At 42.4% G+C, this 24,163-nt stretch overlaps 1 protein-coding gene across 3 annotated transcripts in view; it reads right to left on the reverse strand.

The window, feature by feature from the left end:
* Positions 1-24,163, reverse strand: part of METTL21C (methyltransferase 21C, AARS1 lysine) — a 43,227-nt gene that overhangs the window by 10,436 nt on the left and 8,628 nt on the right. Inside the window, exon 1 of one of the 3 annotated variants that reach the window (XM_054012912.1) lies at positions 1,307-1,405. The exons of 1 other annotated variant lie outside the window; for it this stretch is intronic. The gene's annotated coding sequence lies outside the window, so the exon portion shown is untranslated. Of the gene's footprint in view, positions 1-1,306; positions 1,406-24,163 lie in introns of those variants that run through there. One more of the 3 variants, XM_054012903.1, reaches the window with a different exon arrangement.

Here is a 24,163-nt window from a genome sequence, read left to right on the forward strand (position 1 = left end):
AAAGTTGAAACGTGAGAATTTTTCACTAAATAAAATATCCAGAAATATTTCATTTCAGCTGTGTCATTTTGATTTTCATCATGCTATAAATTATAATGTAACAGATGTCAATAAAGTTGAAATGACATTGATAATTTCATGTCAAAAATGTTGCTGAAATTGAGATGTTCCTGCAAAATGTTTTGATTTCATTGAATCCGCACTTTCAGATGGAAAACAGTTGCATCCACAAATTTTTGACCAGCTCTACACATTGCTATCTGTTTCTGGATTTCTTTGCAAAGTGATCAGATAGGCAAATGCTAAATTCTAGTCTTGTAGATCTGAAGTGTTTAAAAGTCTTTTTAATTATCATTGAGTCAATTTACAACAATTACGGTTGGAACTGTGAGATTTCAGGCTAGAGTATAATTATTCTGGCGGAAAGAAGTCGTCTTCTGTGGAGTTATAATGGAAGTACCTGCTTGACCATGTTTAGCATCACTACCATGACTGTAAAATATTGAAGAAGCTACCAGGGGGGATATTCGTGAGGTGGATAAATCTTAAGGTAACAGTTTGTTCTCAGTAGAAATAATTTTTGCCTGTCAATCTTTCATTTAAAAGTCCTGTTGTTAACAAAATGTCCCGTTGTTAACAAAATGAAAATACAAATAAGATGATTATGTAGATGAATGAGCAACATGGCGTTGACCAGTGTTCAGTTGTGAACACAACCCTTCCCAGATTTTTTTTTTAATCTGAAACTTTTGTGCATGAATCTGTACGCTAGCATGTCTTAGGACTGCATTTCATCAGTCAAAAGTCACTGCCAGTTGCACTTGCAGAAATTCAGTTGGATTATTATATGTTATTCCTTGAAAATTTAGCTCTTTCTGTTAGGACTTCACATACCAGACACGGGTAAAAACATTTGTTGTTAAATGCCCATGCAATTAAATCAAGCTCTCTTGCATTAAATAATAAATAATGTTCTTAGAGAGAGAAATCTAGTCCCAAATAAATCCTGGGAGACTTTACTTTTATGATAGACCTCCTGGCGGATACTTGAGTATATTGGGGGGGGGGGGAACATAGCTGGAAAATAACTTGCCATCATTACTGACGCAGTGATCTCATTGAAACAATGCTACATTTGTCAGTAACTCAGAAAACTTAATTCCCTTGACCAATGATAACGTCAGACAATTCCAAATTTTAAAAGGCATTAAATAAATAAATGTAACACTTTCCTTGTTAGTTGCTATCATAGGACTATTTAGGTACATTCCAAAGAATGTTAGTTGAAGAATAGTTGTATCATTACCTTCTTTAGCAGAGTGAGTTTGAAGTTTCCTGTGCATCTTCCCAAACCACCCTAAAGATTTTTATACAGACATGCACCTGGGAGGATTAATTCTCTGTTCACAAAGTCCAGCCAGTAGGAGTGCAGTCTATTTAGGGTGGCATTACCAAACAGCACTCTAAGAACTTACTGTGTTACACTAAATTTTTTCACGTATGCAGAACAAAATAAAAACCTCTGTCAACTTCGGGAGTTCCTAAAATGTACACATGTCAAAAACTGAATCAATCTCGTCAAATTCTGCTGATGCCTTTCTTATGGTTTTTAATTTTTAGAAGTTTGAAACTATTCCAAGTCTTAACAACATTGTCTACGGCCGTCCTGACCCAAACAGCCTAACATGGTCTATCTGGTACACAAATAACATGTGCAGCCATTTGGCAGCAGACCAAACAGAGAGAGAGAAGGTCACATGGCACAGAAAATCCTGCTTCCAGGAAAAGGTTAAGTCTTAGGGCCCCTCTTAGAAGATATTGTAGCTGGGGGAGTTGTAGGGCTTACCCCCCCACTGTTTCTGGGAGCCAGGAGGTGAAGGGTTGAGGGAATCTGGCATCCCTATAGATAGAATGATAGCCTTCTGGCAGACTCCTTTAACTAGCCTATAGATGCTGTAGGATGTGTATAATTCTCTATTAAAGGGACAGTGCAAACTTGAAAACCACATTAGTCTGATCTAGCACCTACTCTAGTTACAATCTACCCTTAAGATGACTATACATGAAGGAAATTAGCAAAAATAGATATTGCCTTCTGTTTACTTTGAGAATGTGAGTACTCCACATATACTGCCAGTTTCACTGTTGAAAAGACCCTTTTAAAAATTGAACAGGGACCAGACAACACTTTTTATAAAAGGAACTTTAGAGAACTTTTTTTTCCCAAATTCACGACAGTATAAAGAGTGCATAACTGGATGCTTTTGAAATTAGAGGGATAACAAAGATAGGAAACAATGAGGAGTCCTTGTGGCACCTTAGAGACTAACACATTTATTTGGGCATAAGCTTCCGTGAGCTAAAACCCACTTCATCAGCTGCATGGAGGACTCCTCGTTGTTTTTGCTGATCCAGACTAACCCGGCTATCACTCTAAAAGATAGGAAACATAAACTTAAAAAGTTCAACTCCAATGTATAAACATTCACATCTCTGAATGTGTAGCAACATTTTGACTTTATTCGGTACAGCTCCTTTAAAGAATTTGGAAATAAGAGTATAGCCCTCTTCTTCCTTTCTCACCATCCCTTTTTTACTTTTAACTTATCATGCATTTCACATATTAACCAGTAGGTGACCTCAGTATTCACACCAAATATTAAGTGTATCAATGGAGAGACAAGGCGGGTGAGGTAATATCTTTTATTGGACCAACTTCTGTGGATTAGAGAGCGAAGCCTCTGAGCTACACAGAGCTCCTATTCAGGTCCAGGAAAGGTACTCCGAGTACCACAGCAAAATGCGAGCTAGAACAGACTGTTTAGCATAAGTAGTTAGCACATATTGTACGGGACCATTCAAGGTCGAGTGGCCAGATCAGAAGAAGAGCTCTGTGTGACTCGAAAGTTTGTCTCTCTCACCCACAAAAGTTGGTTTAATGAAAGATATTACCTGACCCACATTCTTGCTAATAACCTGCACCTACACTGCATACAAGTATATCAGCTGTGATATTAAAAGATTTCTCTCTCAAAAAAGAGGCAGCAGTATACATTTAAGAGGAGGAGTATGGACTATTTCTAAGACACTTGGGAGCAGATATTAAAACATCAGTATATTGATCGAGTTTCCACTGTCTGTCTTAAAAGCTGCTGCATCTTTATCCAAACTATTTACAGACCACCTGGTTTTAGGTAAGTTTGGTCATGTCACACATAAGCTGTTCAAGGACCACTTCAGTAGTCATAACTAGAGAGCAGGCTATGGCAGGCTCACTGCTGGACTAGTCATTCTCAGACTTAAACACTATTTCTTTTTAAAATGATTTTTAAAATAGGAAACGGAGAGATCTGTTAGACTGAAATTTTGTTCAGATTTGTAGGCTCTGCCCATCGATGTTGTATCTGGATGCCTAGAATTACCTCCGAAGGGAAGGGGTGGAAGCTCACTCATTTGGGGTTATATTCAAGTACATGAAATCACAAGGTAACGTTTTGGGGAACATTCCTGCATTGGCAAAAGGACAGGCCATCTATCATAGGGGTTACTACTGTAACTTCCAAAGTGAAGGGGTTTTCTGTAATGAGTTCCCTAATATTTACAAAGGTAGCACTCCAGCCAATCTCAGCTGGGGGTTTATGCATCAGGAAAGTAGGCAGATTCGAAGCTGCTTAGGGCTTTGTAGCTTAAAAGAAAGGCATTAATTGGAGTTGGGGGAGGAGATTACTGTAACTCCTAGTACTGTTAATATTATTCACCAGTTAAATTCCGACAATGTGCTTGGTGCTGTACGTGACTTACCTAGCCTATGGTTAAGAAAATAAAATGAGCTGAGCTGAATCAATCCATGTGTGAGTGGCACAACCAATGTAAGAACTGAGTGAAAAATTAATTACAAGTTTATTCAAATTTGGCTTCTTTCTTGGCAAATGGTTGTGATCTTTTCAAATTTAGTCATTGTTCAAATGTATTTGCCTCATACATCCTGCAAGTAATTCTTGTTCTGTAGCCCATCCACAAGCACTTATCTGCAAATAGCTCAGTAGCTGAGTTCTTCTGACTGGGCATGTCATTCCACTGGGATGAAATTCACCCTTAGGCAGACAGCCCAAGTCCCATTTAAGCAGGGCTGAAATAATGCCATATCCCTTGTTCATAGGCCCTCTGGAGAGGCTCGGAGTTCACCCATCAATTGAATTTCAGTTCTCTGAGCGTAATTCTTAAAATCAGGTTGCCTGGGCAAGTATTTGCAGTTATGATCTCAACATTCCATTCTACAAATATTCAATGTTCTTTTAAGAACTGCTATTTCTGTGAACATTCCTGTGCATAAACTCATTTCTAGACTGTGGAAAGCAAAACAACAGCTTGGAAACACAGTTGAGGCAAATTTGTTAAATATTCCAACAAATTTCCCAGCGCTTGCTACATACAGACCCAAATAATGGTGGACGCTCTAGAGTACTGTTCCATTGGTACAGAGGTCAAATTGGGGGGAAAAATAGACGGCAAGATTCTCCTAAACTCTGTGCCTGCCAGTATGCCCAAGAGCAGATGTCACAGTGATGGGCTGCATCTCAAAATGTAGCCCCAGAGTACAATAGGGGCATATTTCACCCATTATAGATCAGACAGCAAGCCAGGGTTGCCCCCAGTTGAAACCTGCCAGGGATGGCAATGATGGTAGCCCATGCCTGCCCTCTACCCAGGGGTGAATGCCTGCACCAGGGGTCTTCTTCCCTGCATGGAAGTCTAGGGTACAAACACTGGGTGTGGCAAGGTGATCTCTCTGCCCCTGCTGGTTTGCTGGAGGTCTTGGGTCCCCTCTGGGATGAATGAGGAGAGGAAGTGTCGGGTCTCCTGCTCTGGAGTAGACTGTCCTCTCCTTGGTTGCTGCGGAGATGTGTTGGTCCTCTCCTTTCCTGGGCAACTGCTTCTCCTCCCAGACTGCAAAAGGTACTGTGGTGCCCCAAAGCAGCAGACACTCCTCTGCTACAACAGCAGATGCTTGGCCATACTCTTAGGGCTTTGTATTAACACCTGCACCAGTGACTCTGTCACATGCTCCCTCTGCTGGTGAAGCAGTTGCCTGAGCCAAGGCTGTCATGTCCCATTGACAGTCAGCAACACTGAATATCCCTAGGGTTGGAAGATGTCGATTTCACTGTGTGTACATTAATTGAAATTTGCCGGTAGGCACAGTAGAAAAAATGCTGCTTGTGAACTTGTTACCGTTTGATTTAAGGATATTTGCTTTGTATATTTTGACATCCAATGCCAACAATTTGTGTTTTAACGGTTATAAAGCTTTAACTTTTTGAAACTCAACATCTACTGCCATTATATAATTGTCTCACCCCTCCCATAATTTCTCACAATTGGGAAAATTTAAATTGATAAAAATTGGCTGGGGGGGGGAACATGCTTAAAAATAAACATTGTTCACTGTTGAAATTATTTAAAAAAATAAAAATTGAATTCTGCCAAGCCTAAATATATGCATTGCTGTCTCTGATTGGCCAGTGGCAGCACTAAAAGTGGAGCAGGATGGTGAGTGGCTCCGAGTGGCTTATGGAGACATGCCATGCAACCCAAACCTGGCATTTATATTTCTTTTAAAATGGAAAATTCATTGTTCTTCCTGGAGGCCTTTCCCCCCACTCCAACTCAATCTCCTCCTCATAACAGGTGACCTCCTTGGTGAGAGGCACAGATGTGGTTTCTTTGGCAGCCCGTGAGTGCTGCTAATTTGACTTCAGTGGAGGTCCATGTGGGTACAGTTTCAGTATGGGCGTCTTAGGCTGAAACCTGGACCTAGAGCTGAAAGGGTCTATATCCGATACTAGCATCCTGAGTCATCCAATCTGCAAGTATTTTCGTATGTTAAGTAATAAAATACATGTAACGGGAATAAAGTGCTTTGGGAATTTGGCTTATGCCATTTTTTACATAAATAACCACCTCATCAGTCTTGTCTACATAGAACAGCATTGGCTCTTCCATGCGAATCTAAGCAGCCAGGCAGAGATTTGAGACTGTACAGCAGGATACCCCTAAAAGAAACCTTCCTACTGTTGTTGCAGGGTAATCTCTAACAGCGCTCTTATAAATGACAATTGATATTTATTGTGCTTGCTTGATGTCATAAAATAGCCAGGAATTGCCTTCAGGCTGGGCCACAGGAAATTAATAGAGTGCACAGATTAATTGCTTGGTTAGATTTATATCCAAAGGGTTTTCCCTGCCATCTGAGAGTATGCGGAGTAAAAAACATTGCCGAGACAGCCATCAATCTTTAGAAATTGCTTCCATTTTAGTCTTGTTTAATTATGTTTAATGTTGCCATGTTAATGTAATCAGGCTTGCTCCCATCCGTGCATGAAATCCAGTGATGTGCTATCCAACGAGGGAGTACAGTGGAGTGGGAACAAATAAGCAATTGCTCTAAATGTTTCTTTATCATTGTTTGTATTACTGTAGTGCACAGGGCCCCAAGATGTTGAGCAAATGAAGCGAGCAGGGTGATAAATGTTTCAGCCTTTGTGCTTCTAGTAGGAGCTCTTTAGCATGCCTCATCATCAGCTGCTGTTTTTCATTAACTATTTGTTGTGTATTTAATGGCTGTACAGTGTTCGGTTTGGAATAAAAACAGTGCAGGCTTTTAGCGCCTAACAAGGATGCTGTTTGGGAAACCAGGGCTAGATCACCTGTGTTCAGGGCAGAAACCAGTGTTGTAGAGAAGTTAGCTCTAACCTACCTTTCTACTCCCATGAGCCTCAAATGTTGTTCTGTGGCTTAGGCTGCTGTAAATCATGCTGGGGAGAGTGGTTCCTAGGGAGTGCTCCAACAGCTGGGGCTGGCTAGAGTGCAGTGCACTCTGGCTTTGCTTTTCTTCCAGTGTGCTCCCACCCAGTAACACCTCCATGCCTGAGAGAGCCAGGTTTGTGCCACCCAGATCATCAGAGCAATGGGGACTGAGCCAGAATATGGCCTTTGGGGTTTCGAGCAAGCCCTGTATTCACGTGCATTTGGCAGAGATCCCAGAGGCATTGTTGAAACAAATACTATGTATTATAACATGAGACCGATTTTTTTACTCTGTTCATTTCCTCACTCCTTACACCTCCGAGTGCATCTGTTTCCAGCACAAATTCCTTCTCCTGTGGCCCCTCAGCATATGAATCACACCAGGTTGGACCACTTTACATTCACGCACATGCTCTGTGGGCCAAATTCAGAGATGATGCATAAGTGCAAAGGGGACAAGATACATGTTAGCGTGTGGGTGTGAGCCAGTGAATTTGAGGCATCTCAAGCTGATGTTACACGCATACTGTGGACGCTGGACTTCATGTGAACTTAAATTCTTTTGACTTAGAATTTTTAGATCACCTTTGGAACTTGATACTTTGTCCTCATGCTGTTATCAGAGGAAATGGACACATGATTGTTTGCAGCTGATATCTATTAGTTTGTTATAATACCACACATTTTGGTTCCTTCTGTAAATGATTAAGATGCAGAATCTGGCTAGCTCAAGATTTTTGTGTGTGATTAACTTTTCAAAATCTGAAGCTATTCTGTTCAAGGGATTATATTTGGGTTGATTTGCTTTGTTCCTAGTCTTTCCCCTTTCCTACTCTGTATGTGCATTGGTTTCTTTATAGTTATTTTCACTTTTTCTTCTCCATTCTCCCCTAGGTGCTTCCTCCTTGCCACCAACTTTGCCATCATAGGCTTGTCCTGGGTGGAGATACTGCTCTTTGGGGAAAGACCTTAACAAAGAGCTGGGTTTTATTTGTAGATGTGAACATAGTTAGATTTGGGCAGAGTCTGAACTCAACATAAGGTGTTCCTTATCCTGCCCTAGGGTGTTGTATTATCTTACATTTTTACCAGTTTTATTTCCCAGCTGGTTATTTTAAAAAGGACTTGAAATCTGCTAGTTTTTCCCCTTATGGCACAGGAAAAGATCCTGAACTAACCCTGCAGAGCCTATTATAAAACTAAGGTTAATTTACTGAACTGGAAATTCTATCACCTTACCTCATTATATATGAGACCAGTTATGATATATGAAAATACTCCCACAGTATGCTTGCCAGCAAGTTAAAGAAGTATGGGCTGGATGAATGGACTATAAGGTGGATAGAAAGCTGGCTAGATCGTCAGGCTCAACGGGTAGTGATCAACGGCTCCATGTCTAGTTGGCAGCCAGTTTCAAGCGGAGTGCCCCAAGGGTCGGTCCTGGGGCCAGTTTTGTTCAATATCTTCACTAATGATCTGGAGGATGGCATGGACTGCAGACGACACTAAACTGGGAGAAGTGGTAGATACGCTGGAGGGTAGGGTTAGGATACAGAGGGACCTAGACAAATTAGAGGATTGGGCCAAAAGAAACCTGATGAGGTTCAACAAGGACAAATGCAGAGTCCTGCACTTAGGACGGAAGAATCCCATTCACTGTTACAGACTAGGGACTGAGTGGCTAGGCAACAGTTCTGCAGAAAAGGACCTAGGGGTTACGGTGGACGAGAAGCTGGATATGAGTCAACAGTGTGCCCTTGTTGCCAAGAAGGCTAACGGCATTTTGGGCTGGGGGTTGGACTAGATGACCTCCTGAGGTCCCTTCCAACCCTGATATTCTATGATTCTAAGATGAAGGAAACTGATCTAAATCTTCAAGGATCACTCCATTCATCAGTTAACTAATTTGATCTACAATTCATGCCACATTGGGATGAAGATTGGAGTAGTTTTTTTAAATAGCTTTTTTATTAGGATATTCAGTAAAATATTCTCAATAAGAGTTAGTGTTCACTTAGGACTAAATTCTGCAATTCTCACTCAGTCAAAGCTCTGAGGTCAGAGAGTTTTGCTGTGGTAAGGGATTATCCATGTCTTCCATAACTTTTCAAAGATAATCACTAATGGCTCAGATATCTCCTCAGTCAGCTCCTGGAGTATTCTAGGATGCATTTCATCAGGCCCTTTCTCCACCTTCTGAAATAGAAAATACATTCCAAGAACTTATTGGATAATCTATGCCCTGCTGTGTTATTTTCCAAACAGATATCTGAGTAGTTGAAGTCCCCCATCACCACCAAGTCCTGTGCTTTGGATGATTTTGTTAGTTGTTTAAAAAAAGCCTCATCAACCTCTTCTTCCTGGTTAGGTGGTCTGTAGTAGACCCCTACATGACTGCACCCTTGTTTTTTACCCCTTTTATCCTTATCCAGAGACTTTCAGCAAGTCTGACTCCTATTTCCATATCAACCCTCAGTCCATGTGTATACATTTTTAATATATAAGGGAACACCTCCTCCTTTTCCCTGCCTGTCCTTTCTGAGCAAGCTGTACCCTTCTATGCCAATATTCCAGTCACGTGTAATATCCCAACAGGTCTGTGTAATGCCAACTATGTCATAGTTGTGTTTATTTACTAGCATTTTGAATTCTTCCTGCTTATTCCCCATACTTCTCACATTAGTATACAGGCATCTACAATACTGATTTGATTTCCCCCTCCCCAGTTTTGTCTTGTCTCACCTTTATCCCTGCTATAACAGCCCATGCTCCCCCCATATTCTGACCCTTTTCCCAGGTCTCCATCTTTTTGACTTACCTATGGGCTTTGGTCACCTGCCCACTTTGAACCTAGTTTAAAGCTCTCCTCACTAGGTTAGCCAGTCTGTATCCAAATATGCTCTTCCCCTTCCCCATGTCTGCTTAGCAGTCCATCTTCCTGAAACACCATCCCGTGGTCAAGGAAGCCGAAGTCCTCCTGGTGACACCATCGTCGCAGCCAGGCATTCACCTCCAGGATGCATCTGTCTCTGCCTGGGCTCCTACCCATGACTGGAAGGATCGAAGAGAACACCACCTGTGCTCCCAACTCCTTCACTGGTACTCCCAGAGCCCTGTAGTCACTTCTGATTTGCTGAGGGTCATACCTCGCTGTATCATTAGTGCCCACATAGATGAGTAGGATGGGGTAGTAGTCAGAGGGCTGGATGATCCTCAATAATCCCTCTGTAACATCTTGGATATGGGCCCCTGGCAAGCAGTATACTTTCTCGGATGCCATGTCAGGGTGACAGATGGGTGCCTCCATCCCCACTCTGAAGAGAGTCATCAACCACCACTACCCTACATTTCCTCTTGGGAGTGGTGGTTGTGATCCTCCCAGCCTTGGGGGTACATGGCTTCTCCTTCTCCACCTTTGGGAGCGATTCCTCATCGCTCATTGCTAGGGCAGCATAATGATTTTCCATCACCAAGGTGGGTGGGTGGAGCACGGCCTGTTGCCAGAAATAACCAGCAGCTAGTGTCCTCCCTGTGACAGAGCCATATCCTCCTCCCCCGGTGGTGTGACATCAGTGCTCTCTAGCTGGATAGCTTCCTCAGCCTTGGATGTCTCCATACAAATACTCTCAAGGAATTCCTCGTGGGCACGGATGCACCTCAGCCTAGCCACCTTCTCCTATAGCTCTCCCACCTGCTTCCTGAGAGATTCCACAGCAGGCACCTTTCACACTGGATGGTTCCCCCACCCTGGCTTTCTGGGGGTGGGAAAGTGCAGGCCAGTCTCTGCAAATCCAGGATCTGGGTAGAGGCATCCATGGTCAGGTTTTGTGTCTGGATACAGGCGCAGGTGGAGGAGACTGGAGCAGCGTTGTCACTGGCGATGCGGCCCTTCCTAACCACACCAATGATCTTACGTCCCCCTCCCACTAACTCCCTCTCAGACTCCCCTGTTGGCTAGCTCCCCTGGGTAACTTAGCCTCTGCCTTTTAAGGCCTTCTCTCTTAGGTCAGCCCTACCCCCTCATTAATCACACAGGGGGAGGGTGATCGCAAGGCTGATTGAGGCTGATCAAAGATGATCACGGATGATCCAGGGAACAAAGGCTCAAACAGTCCCCAGATAGGGGGACTGAAGAAGTGAGGTTCTTACCCACGAAAGCTTATGCTCCCAATACTTCTGTTAGTCTCAAAGGTGCCACAGGACCCTCTGTTGCTTTTTACAGATTCAGACTAACACGGCTACCCCTCTGATACTAGTCCCCAGATACACAATTCCAACTGACCCAGTAACTGAAATAACTGAAAGAAACACACAAACAGCCAAACAAACTCACTCACCCCAAGGTTAGTACTTGCACCTTGTTTGTTCAGCAGGGGTATCTCCTTCTCCCCCTTTCAAACTCCCCTGTGTGCAGCCCCCTGTTCGCTATGAGACGAACAATCGCTTGAGGCCTTAGCTTTCATCTTGACGTCTTCAGTTTATAACAAATATAAGCAGAATGTGCTTTTTATGTTGTACAGGAAGTATTGTTCATAGCCTGTTTGGAACTTAAATCCCAGTGTACTGCTTTAAATATGGGGCTTGATTAATATTAGCACAATATAGCTGGGATTGTCTGGACTGTTAGCTGGAAAATTAAAAATACATACTGCTCTAAATCTTGTATTATTGTACTTTTGGTGTTGTGAGCAGTGTTATCTAAATCATGTATCAAAATCTAAACTATCATAAATTTGGTTGCAAAAAAACCAGATTTTTGGTTCATAAATTCCAAGGCCAGAAGGGACCATTGTGACCTCCTGCATAACACATGCGAAAAATAATTCCCGTTTGAACTAGAGCATATCTTTTAGGGAGGAAAAAAATCAAATTAGATTTAAAAATTACTAATGATGGACAATTCATCATAATCCTTGGTAAATTGTGCCAATGGTTAATTACCCTCACAGATAAAAAAAATTACCTTATTTCCAGTCTGAATTTGTCTGAATTGCAAGGTGACGCCTATTTGCTCCTAGCTATTTGCCAATAGTAGCAATGCCCTTGATGGCTTTTTTCCATCTGTGTCTGCCAAGGACCATTCTTTTCAGATGCAGAACTTGCTACCATGATCCATGCTTAAGATGGGGCTACACCTTATATCTACCCACAAACAAGCCGATGCAGAACTTGGCAGCTCCTATGGTAAGTGTCCTATTTTGCCATATACAGATTACTCTGATGCTCCCGGAGCTGCACTGGTTGCCAGTTGGGTTGAGTTGAAGAGTTGGCTTCTACAGAACCCTAAACATTTTAGTTCCTGCATGTTTGAGAGATCACCTCTCTTCCCTTTGCAATCAGCAGAGGTGCTTGAGGTCTCTTGGTTTACTAGAAAGGGAGCTGCTGGCAAGTGCCCTCCAGAAGGTGCCTTTGAGTTCAGAATTTGCTCCCCCTTTGGCATGATTTAGCACAAATTTGACTTTTTGGGCACACAGCAAAACCCAACTGTTTTGGAGGGGAGGGAGAATTGTTTCTTAGTACGTGTCACTTAAATATAAACATGTTTACCTAGTTTCATATCAGCATCAGAATGTTTGTTTTCTGTGTGACATATTCTGTAGAAGTGATGAGAGAGAAGTCGCAGGAGAGCAGTCCTAGGAGTTTCTATGGGATCTTGGCAAACCTTGGTTATGTGGTTTGTGCACAATCCCAGTTACGCAGCTTGTGTATAATGTGCTGAAAATGGTCCAGACAAACCAGAATTACGTTATCTGGAAAATATCAGTGATACGTAAAGCTGTCAGATTTGCCTGGCAGCTTGTGTGAGGTGAGTCAGAAAAAATATTTTTGGATGACTCTTTAACCCTGGTATTTAAAGCCACTCCTCTCCCCCCAAAATGATTGCTTCATTACCTTTTAGTCAATTCCGGGTTCAGTGAACGTTTTACTCCTATGCTTCCATCTGCGAATCAAACAGCCCCAACCTAAATAGGGTAATGGCAGCGGTTCAGTTCAAATCATCCAGAGTTCAGAGATGACTGACTCAGCGCTCTGTCAACAATAGGATCTTCAGTTAGACTTTTCTAGCCATACTGTGTGCAGAGCTTCAGTGACATGGTGAGGTGCACTTCGGTGTCAGACAGAAGGTGGGGGAAGGGAGGGAATTCTAACCATTTCATTAAAACTGTCATAGGTGTTAGTAAAAAATCTCCAATACTAGAGTACAGAGGGGCCAGCAAAAGAGATTTTAAAGCAAAAAGAGTAAAACAACATTTGGAATCTGACCAATAGACTAAACACTGGAATCTGCACAGTGGGGAGGCAAAACAAACACACTAAAATGGAAGGCGTTGAGGCAGCTCACTTTAAAAGTTGATTTCCATAGTTGTGAGAACTGTTCTGCCCCATCTCACAGCAGCCGAGTCTAGCCCAAAATATGTGGCCTTTCAAGCCACGTTTGCTCTGTAAGGCCAAAGATTCTGGTTTAGCAGCAAACTGCCCAATTCCAGGGGAAGGATCAGCCTGACACAGAAGACCAAAGCCTCTGGGAGTTATGTTATGCACCAAAAGGAAGTCAGGTTATATGCATGGGCTCCCTACCTCCTTTGTGCCACAACTCAAACTTGGGACTATTTGCTGCCACCGGCCCCAGGCAGGGCTGAACTCTTGGAAGTGTTTTCTTCACAGCTGTGAGGCGTGGGGAGACTAGGACTGTCCATGAGCATAATTCTAGGGAGGAGTAGTGACTCTTCAGTGTGTTTGAATCCATTGCAGACAGGAATGGGACTGTCTGTCAGGGAGAGCCTGCCAAATTCTCTACTGGGCCCAATTAAAATTCTTTCCTATCTGGTTTGATGGCATTCAGTCAGCTAGTGGAAGAACTTTCCCTATGGGGTTAGAACATCCAGGGAAGCTGTTTTCAGCTTGGAAAAAAAGACTAAGGGGAGGATCTGATTGAGGTCTATACAATCATGACTGGTGAGGAGAAAGTAAATAAGTGTAACCCTTCTGCCCCTCTGAGTTGGCAGCAACAAGGGCCGGGTTCTGTATCTAGGGGTTCCGTTTCAATAACGCAATGCAAAACCGGCTCGAGCCCCCACCCAGTGACCTGGGACTATTACATACCACCCCCCGGGCGCCTCTAGGAGGCAATACTTCCCCTCTCGCAAGCACGGAGTCTGAGTGTAGCAAAAGCCTTTTAATAAAGGAGGGAAACAATGCGGCATTATGTTGGGGAAACACCACAAACAGGATTCATAACACAAACCATGAGCAAAAAACCCACCTCCAAGTAAGTTTGGCAGTGTCCTTTTCCCCTCAGGGTCTTAAGTCCAATCACCCCAAAGTCCAACAACCCCAAAGTCTTTGTCCCTGGTCAGTGCCGCTCCAGAGTTCAAAAGTTTAGCTGCAGAGTTTTACCCCTCCAGCCTGGGCGGAAATGGGGGGGGCACACGGGATGTTAAGGGGCACCTTACGTGGGCCAAGGCCGACTGCCCCACCTCTCCATGGAGTTCTGCTGCAGCCTTTACCACGAATGGCTCCGCTCTACCCGCCGCACCGCTTCTCCAGCCGTCCCCGCAAACTTCTCCGCTCTGCTCCCCGTTCCGTGGGCCACTCCAACCATCCCACAAACTGCTCAGCTCTGCCAGCCGTTCCACTCCACCAGCCGTCCCATGAACCGCTCCAGCTGCCCCCGCAAATGGCTCAGCTCCACTCTGCTCCGCTCCAACCATCCCACAAACTGCTTGGCTCTGCCAGCTGCTTAACAATATATCTTCAGGCTCCCCCACTGGTTAACACAGCACTCAGTGATCTCAGCTCAGCAATTTTAGCTCTTTTAGTGATTTCAGCTCTTAGTGATTTCAGCTTGTAGTAGGGGAACCCCAGTGCTTGTGCACCATTGGCCCAAAGTGAATTCAGTTTAGCAACTTCTAGCTAGACTCCTAATGGAAGCAAACTTAACTCTGCTATTCAACAGTGGAGAGACAGGGTAGTGCAGTTGGTGTTCCAGGGGCCCATACCATCAGGTACACATACCTGTCCCCAACCTCTCTCAATTCACTGGGTTTTTTTATAACCCATGCCCCTTGTCTAGCGAGTGCTACTTAGTTACTGGTGAGTCCCTCTGTCATACAGCAGTTCCACTGGCGTTGATTCACAGAATCAGGGTAACAACACTTTATTCTTCCTGCCCCAATAACAGAGAAACTGGTGATCCCACACCAGCCAAAGTAACCACTTTCAGTTGTTGTTGTCCCAGGCTAGGAGGGTGGGTGTGCCTATGCAAACAAGATCAGCCTCTGAAGTTCTTTTCCACCCTCGCCATAATTCACCACCAGATGTCAGAGTAGAGCTTATCCTGACTCTGCTTACATAAGGAAGTGTTATTTATTCCTTCTCATAACACAAGAACTAGGGGTCACCAAATTAAACTAATAGGCAGCAGGTTTAAAACAAACAAAAGGAAGTATTTTTTCACACAGCGCACAGTCAACCTGTGGAACTCCTTGCCAGAGGATGTTGTGAAGGCCAAGACTATAACATGGTTCAAAAAAGAACTAGATAAATTCATGGACGATAGGTTTCAGAGTAGCAGCCGTGTTAGTCTGTATCCGCAAAAAGCAGAACAGGAGTACTTGTGGCACCTTAGAGACTAACAAATTTATTAGAGCATAAGCTTTCATGGACTACAGCCCACATCCGAAGAAGTGGGCTGTAGTCCACGAAAGCTTATGCTCTAATAAATTTGTTTGTCTCTAAGGTGCCACAAGTACTCCTGTTCTTCTTTTTTCATGGACGATAGGTAAGGCTACGATTTTGTCATGGATATTTTTAGTAAAAGTCAGGGACAAGTCACGGGCAATGAATAAAAATTCATGGAAGCTGTGACCTGTCCCTAACTTTTACTACAAATGTCCATAACAAAATGGGGAGGGAGGAAGGTCCAGCACCCTACCCTGCTGTGGCTGGGAGCTGCGGCCTCTGCCCCTACCCAGTGGCTGGAAGGGACCCCGCCTGTGGCAGCTGGGGAGCTGCAGGGGATCCCTGCACACACGGAGCCTGGGAAGCTCCGGGGCCCTTGCCATTCCATGCAGCTCCTGGCCACCACGGGTGGTGGGGATACTCTGTAGCTCCCAGCCTCTGCGGGCTGAAGTCATGGAGGTCTGCGGAATTCACAGATTCCGTGACTTCCATGACCAAAACATAGCCTTAACGATAGGTCCATCAATGGCTATTAGCCAGGATGGGCAGGGATGGTGTCCCTAGCCTTTGTTTGCCAGAAGCTGGGAATGTGATGGGATGGATCACTTGATGATTACCTGTGCTGTTCATTCCCTCTGGGGCTCCTGGCATTGGCCACTGTCAGAAGACAGGATATTGGGCTAGATGGACCTTTGGTCTGACCCAGTATGGCCATTCTTATGTTTCTGATTTCTGCCTCCTCACTGCCACATATCCAGCCCAGATGCTGTGCATGTCTCCTGGTAATGGGCAGTCACTGATAGGATAGGTCACCTAAAGCAATGTTCTACAGCCAGCACAGAGGAGTTATTTCAAACAGAGAGCAGCTTCTGCTGCTCCGAGCTGGGGGGGGAGGTAACAGTTGTTTAAGTTCCTTTCAGGATTTTTGGATAACCAAATCCCCACACACCTCGGATATATTACTAGTAGCTATTTTATATCTTTAATAAACGGCATCCCCATTTACTTATTGCAGAATAACCCATTTACATTTGCAGGGAAAGAGTTTATAAATAATTGTGCTGTTATCTGCAGATGGGCTCGTTCTCTAGAACTGTTGGCTAAAATTAGGATAAGTATCTAAATTCAGAAGTACTACCTACCCGCTAAACTCTGAAAGTCAAATAGCTACCTGTTCTCTTTAATGATTCTAGCCCTATTTGTTAAAAGAAAAGCAAACTTTTTTGGTATAGTTTTTTTCATTAAACAACTGGATAACATTACAGTACAGATTTCTCAAAGGAGTAGTTTATCACTCAGTATAACAAGTTGTCAAGCTAAATGTACGACAGTAATAACAGCACCTGGTATAAATATTGGGTAATCCAGCATTACAACGCTAGCAATATCAAAATTATGTCTGGTTTTCTGAGTCAGCTGTTGCCTCTTTCTTTTGTCCTTCTCTGTGCTAGAATTGTGGTGTGGATGGTTTGTGAACTCTGATATACAGTTAGGGTGACCATACAGCAAGTGTGAAAAATTGGGACTGTCGCTATAAAATCAGGACATCTGGTTACCATATATACAGTAGCACTGAGTTGTCTTTCTTCATCTGCGCAGCTAAGCTGGGAGAAAAAGCATCCAATGTATTGACTTGTTCAGGCATTTGAACATATTTAAAGAAGTGATCAGATCTGGTAGTTCTGCATTAGGGAACTGCTTGATTGGAGAATTATTTGTACACTTTCTCAAGGACACTGTTATGCTGGCGAGTTTGTGGTATGTGGTTATTTCTCTTTCTGTTGTTGGACCCACATTGAATTGTGCTACATGGGTTGCCATGAGCCATGTCCTTGCTGTTTTGTGCAGGAAGGGCTGCTGGAACTCATTTGGTGATCACAATACAGAGTGTTTTTCCATGCCATAATTCACTCACCATTTTGGAAGTATGGCAGAAAGGGTAATATCCTTATTTTGAGTTTTATCTGATCTATAGACATAATTTCCCTTTATTAAGAATGATTAGTATCAGTATTGCCAGCCACAATCATTCAAAACCATGAGTCAGGCCTCAAAAAATCTTTAAAATCCCATGATTTTTAAGCTAAAAACCAATATAGTTTGAATTCTTTCTATTTTTTTTTCACATGCGTTTCTGAGCCATTAGGCTTCACTTCGATCATGTTTTCAAGGTCCTCCCTGAAAACCAGAGACTCTCCTGTTATCACCTGCCCCCAGCATTGGGGGCTTTAAGAATTTCACCCAATATTGCAAGATTCATGATCAAGTTGCAAGGATTGGCAGTAGTGTAATAGTCTGTCTGAGCTAACTGAGAGGTATCCAGTGTCTTACTACCAGTGGGGAGAAAAGGAGTTTCAGAGGGCTTGGAAATAACAAAGATGGGGATAGGAGGAAATTAATTTCCCTGTTGTTGCAACCAGGAGTGTCTTTGAGACTATTTGTTGACTATTTGAGACTATTCAGCGTGGAAAAAACAGTAAGGGCCCAGTTCTGTCCACTTCCATTAACATAATAATCAGTGTCATAGCAGTCATTTCCTCAAACTAATGGGAAGAATTGCTCTACTTTGCATAAATTCTGAACAATTATCTTCAGTTCAGCTAACATAGATGAGACATTTACTTTGCATATTCAGTACATCAGCAAAGGCCATCTAGATCTGATCTAGAGACCAAGGAAATTATGTTCTGGACCAAGCTGGATTATATTTAAATGGAGGAAATAGCCAAAGTTCTCACTGATGCAGTGCCAGATTTTTTACTAAAGTTATATTCATGTTGTGCTTTTTCTGTTTAAACATATAAGCGGTTTGTTGCCACTACTCAGATCAAGAGCTGTATCTCTTTACTACAGGTATCTCTGAGGTATCTCAGTACCAGGGTGTAATTAAAATAGCACTGACCATGTCCAAAAAGGCAATAATCTGTCTCCTTTTGGTCACTCTATGCAGGTCAGATTGGTGTGAGATGCCACTAATGGTGGGAAGGCCTTATTTTAGATCTGAACGTGGACAGCGTTAGGCCAGGTTTACATTATATACTTACATCGGTAGAACTATGTTGCTTGGAGTGTGAAAAATCCACACCCCTGAGTGACACAGTTATAATGATCTGACCACTGGTGTAGACAACGCTCCGTCGGTGGGAGGGCTTCTCCCATCGACTTAGTAACCAGCTCTCGTGGAGGCGGATTAACTACGTCAACAGGGAACGCTCTCCTATCAGTGTAGTAGTGTCTTCACTGAAGAGCCGATGCAGCCGTGCCAATGCAGTGTTTTAAGTGTAGATCTGCCCTTAGACTCTGAGTGCCCATCTCCACCAGTAAGATCTCCTGTAGGTGGAATATTGCTCCTTTGCTCCCTACCCCAAAGAGTTTTTTCTCCTTGAATCATACCCAAGGAATAGGACAATATATCTCAGTTGCCTGATGAAGGAAAAGGAAAACAGTGCACAGTAAGGAGCACATGCTAATGAATAATGTAAGTCTAGTTGAATGTTAGCTGTGCAGAGACAAGACTGCATAGCACTCTTGCAGCGGACTTCTGAAAGTAACTGTAAAGTTACTTGCAATGGTTTTTTTTTTTTTTTTTTGACCCTTAGTCAGCCAGATGTTGCAATGTCAAATTTACACCAGGGATGAACAAACAAACAAGGCATACAACTGGGGCTTAAGTTAAAATCCTGTGAGCAATGCCTAAAAGTTTCCTGATTCTATGCCAGTTTTGTAGGGCGGAGACTTTGAATGGCTCACTCTCGTGCTCCTGCCCATCAAAGGCAATCCCTTTTTCAGGCACATTGTTAGTAACTCAGTCTGACAGGGAAAATCCTATGTTCTTCTGTGGAATACCCCATAAGGCTGGAATGTCGTGTCATAGTGCTGCCATTTCATAATCCTATATCTAAGAAACAGTAAGGCTGTGACATATACTGACAAAAGTAAATAAAAAAAATTAATATTAACACTCTGATCATAGTCATCCTGTTGAGCTAACCATGCACTAGAGGTTGATAGCTCCGTGACACTTATACAGAAAGTGAAGATAACATGGGGGATGAGAATGGAGTGGAATTTGAGTCTGGGACCTACACTATCATCTCCTCTATGCACTCCTTATACGAACCCTCCACCCCACTAACCTTTTCCACAAGTTGGAGCAAAAAATATATATATAAATATATATAAAATAAAAGCAAATAGCATTCTTACAGTAAATGGTATACTTGTTTACCAAAAGGTCAGTATGTAAGCGATTTTCTGCAACTAATGCTGGTGCTTCTGTGAATCTTAGCAGAGTTAAAACCTTTGCTCTTCCCTAAATTGTAATAACTATTGAGATTTGAATTAATTAAAACTAGTAGAATGCGAAGGCAATTTTCTGTTCTTGATATTCTGGACTTGTGAAAGGTGATTTGATGAGTCCCCATGTTATAATATTTATTCCTAACTGGTTTGCACCATAGTCTGCTTTTTTTATTTTCTTCTAACTCTTCTTTGGAAACATTTCAGTCATGAAGCCACATCTTGCTCTGAGATTGGTCAGTGAGATTGCATGGGTGTTAACAGAGCCGAATTTGGCTTGTTTTGTAAAATAATTATTGGTGAGACACAGGTTTTGGTCAAACTGGTCTGAGAAGACAAAAATACATCAGAAGCTCACTGTCTTTTATAATATATGCTGTTAATTTAAAACGTCCATCGCAGAAACAGTTTTGAGATAGGATTTTGTGCTGTCAAATAACAGGTTTACCCAAGCCAGACTGGGTTCAGTTGTCATTCTTACTATCCTGCGCTCCTCACATGAGCATCATGTGAGCTAACAATGGAAAGCATTCATCATTTTAGTGGAGATATTTCTTTTTATCCATGTTATTTTTAATCTGATGTGGAATGGCGACATGGTGTTAAAAGCTTATGGAAAGTGGGCCTGTTATCCTTTCAGCTGCTTAGATGGATAAAAGTTGAGATCAGAAGTAATTAAATTACAGCCTTAAAATGGAAATACTTTCAGAGAAGCAAAACTGTCCTAAGGACTTCACTGTCTCTTCTCCAAGTGAATGTCTTTGAAATGGAATGTGTGAACTAGGGAGAAATGACTGTAAGCAACAGTTAATTATGCAGACAGTCAGTCTTTTTCCCTCCTTTTGGGAATGCTTTGCAGCTCTGATGAAGTCCTCCAGGTCCCCATTATTTTCCCCAGTTTTCTCTCTCTCCCTTCGAGGCTCCAGGTCAGTCACCATCTTTACCATGAAAGAGGAGAGGTTGAGATTCCCCACTCTGCGTGATGATGCTGATGCTGCTTCTTTAATAGACATTAGGGAAGTGCACAGATACTGATGCTCATGTTCACCTCAGATGGCCATCCGAACAAGCTTAGGTACCTCCAAGCATAAAAGTTGATTATGAATCTTAAGACTATTGGTGCGTATTTTGTAATTCTTTATAAAGCCCAAGGTGTCATGTCACAGCATGAGGTTGGAAATGCTAAATACAATCCACAGTGCTCATCTGGGTACTGAGTAGTGTATTGAAAGAGTCCAAAATATATGAATGTTGCCATCAAAGACAAGGTGTCCAAATCTGACATCTTCTGTTACTAAAGGAAAAAGAATGCAAAAGAACCACTGAAACCACCCAAGATTCTCAATTCCCTTTGAAGCCATGTTGGCACACATCTTACTGAATGAAATGGGAAAGGTTACCTCTTATTAGTGGGCTACTACTCACATTTTTTTTAAATAAGCTGTTGCACAACACCCTGAATACTGATGTAATAACACTGCAAACCATTGTTTGTTCACCATTGTATTCCACAAGAGGTAACAATAGATACTGTTTCATAATTCATGGGTAATTCATTTTGGCCTCTCCTTGGACTGTTACCTTGTTGTGGTGGAGAGGCTTGTGTGTCCCAGTGACCCTCACAACTGTTGTCCGGAGTCTTGTACTACTGGTAGGGCCTTGGCGAACCATTCAGAGGTGAGGTCCTAGACAAAGCACAGTCCAAACTTCTCAAGACCCCAGTGGAAGAATAGGCATATTTCAAGGACCTGTCATTTCTCTGCAACTATGAAGGCAGATGAGGGCTGCAGCAATTTTGGCAATTGTCTTTGATATGTCAGTTCAAGCATATCACCTCAAATCATTACTATGTGTAGCCAAGTGAGTTAGTGGAAAAGTCACTACAAAATAGCAAAGAACTGAAGAACAACAACAAAGCTCTGGGCAATACAATGGATCCATATTTAGCATTGTTAGAATAGGGCTGTGAGGGTAGGCATACATCAAAGATCAGCCATAAACCCATTCCTATTTATGAATGTAATGGACACCTGGACGGGGGGGATTAGGTCAGAGGCTCCATAGAGCATGCTTTTCACCAATGACGACATGTTGAGCTACAAAGATAAGTATGAACTTCAAAGGGATCTAGAACAATGGAGGGCTGCATTGGAAGAAAATTGTTTACAAATTAGTCAACAAAAAATGAATACATTTGATGCTTTATTGAGAGGGACAATGAAAGCCAGTAAAACTAGACTGGTATAGAGTTACAGTCCGTGCAACAATATAAATATCTGTGTTCAGTGTTGAGCTATGATGGGAATGGGAATGCACGCATTAGAATTCGCATGAAGAGCACTTGGTGCAAATGGAGAAGTTAATGGGAATTCTCTAGGATAAGAATATGCCAAGTAAACTAAAGAGCAAACTGGTTTTAGCCAGCTATGATATATGTATTGGAACGCTGGCCAATGAGGAAGAGAGAGGAACAGCTACTTCACAAGATCCAAATGAATACGCTCAGGTGGATGCTAGGTAAGACAAGAGCTGATAAGCTATTCAATTAAATGGTATGAGCCATGATACAGGTAGCCCTCACCACAGAAAAGATGAGGGAATATTGACTGAGATGGTTGGGTCATGTGAGCTGATAAGAGGTGGGATTTGTTGACCAGAGAATACAAGATCTAGTAGTCATACAACAAAGCCCACAAGGAAGACTCAGAAAAGGATGGTTTGAGATGCTAAAGAAAAACATGAAGAAGGCTGATGTCAGTTTGGAAGATGCACAAGACAGGAATACTTGGAGATGAAGAACAAGAGCCACTGACCTTGATTAACAGGGGAAGGTGAAGAAGATCATAATACTGATCATATTGCTTCATTAGGATCACCAGTTCAGAGATTTATAGTCAAAGAGGACATAAACTTTAGTGTCAACATCTAATATGCTTCTTGAGCCAGTAAACTATATACCAGGAAATTAGCACAGAAAGAAGACTGACACCCCTCCACCCCCAACATAAGTGGGAGAAAATGTTGATGTCAAACTGAAAGTGGCAGGTAACCTGCCATGGTAACAACTGTACTGACCACACAGAAATCATAAATTGGCATAACAACCCCAAGGACCCGTCCTACAGAAGGGACAGAAGACAACTAAACAGAATCAGTGAGAACATTTCTCTTTCTTGAGGACATCCAGAATGCTACCAATGCTGTTCATGCACTGACAGAAGTGTCATTCACTGACAAAACACCCTAAGAGCAGCAAAAGCAGGCTCCAGGAAGTGGATGAGTCTCAGCACCAGAGCAGACCATAGGTCAGAGGGCACGACACTGACAATGGTACATGAAAAGTTATTTGTCTTTAGTTAGCTTATGCTAACAGGATATGGCTACTTATCATTGTCCAAAATTTCTTTCCCATCTTGGGTCAATTTTTTTGCAGGTGTAAATCACTGTAATGCCTTTCAGTTCAATAGAACTAAACTGGTTTACTCCAGCTGGTCCCCGATCTCCATCAGTCCTCAGCAGAAAGTATAGAAATTTCAGAAATTATATCAGGAAGAATAGGATAGGGAAAAAAATTCCCAGCACTATACTACTCTATTACCCAGCCAGAAAGTGAAAGGACAGGATCGAGAAAGGATCTTGGTCCAATTAGAAAGGATTTAGAACAGGAAATCTGTATATTATGTCAGTACTATTTAATACTAATGGTTAAGGCTAAAAGACAGCTGTGCTACATGTCAATTACCCAATATAATAACCAGGAATCCTAGTTTTCCATGATAATAAAAAATTCTCTGATAAAATACATAAAAAACCTTGTTTTTCCACAATTAAAATGAAATGTCTCACTTTAGTTTCCTTAGCCACAATACATATAGGTATCAACTGAACACAATGTTTTAACATACAGTAGAACCCCCTCTCTCCATATCAGCCCCCAGGCAACTGAACCACCAATTGCCTGGGGGCTGATAGCCAGAGGGCCCACCACCTTAAATTAAGGGATAGAAAGCTGTTTGCCCATTCTCTGATTCTCTGAGATTCCAATCTGGCACCGGTCCCAGTTAAATCAGATAATTGGGGTTCCTCTGTATAGTTTTTATTTTTTCACGACATGATAAAACTAAAGATTCTCTGTAAAATCATAATTCCACATTTTTCCATGGCAAACAGACTTCTAGAATCCCTGATTATAACCTATATAATATTGAACTTTCGATGCAAACACACTTCTTTCTTTGAACTACTCAAGAATCCTGTGATGTGTGGTGCACTTTAGGAGCTTGATCCTGTGAGGTTCTGAGATGGTGTTGAGCCTTCTCAACTCCCAGTTGAGGCCCTGAATCAAAAGACCATCTATATTCACCACAGCACTTAA

The sequence above is a fragment of the Malaclemys terrapin genome, chromosome 1 (genome assembly GCF_027887155.1).
Source record: "Malaclemys terrapin pileata isolate rMalTer1 chromosome 1, rMalTer1.hap1, whole genome shotgun sequence".
NCBI classification, from domain to species: Eukaryota; Metazoa; Chordata; order Testudines; family Emydidae; genus Malaclemys; species Malaclemys terrapin.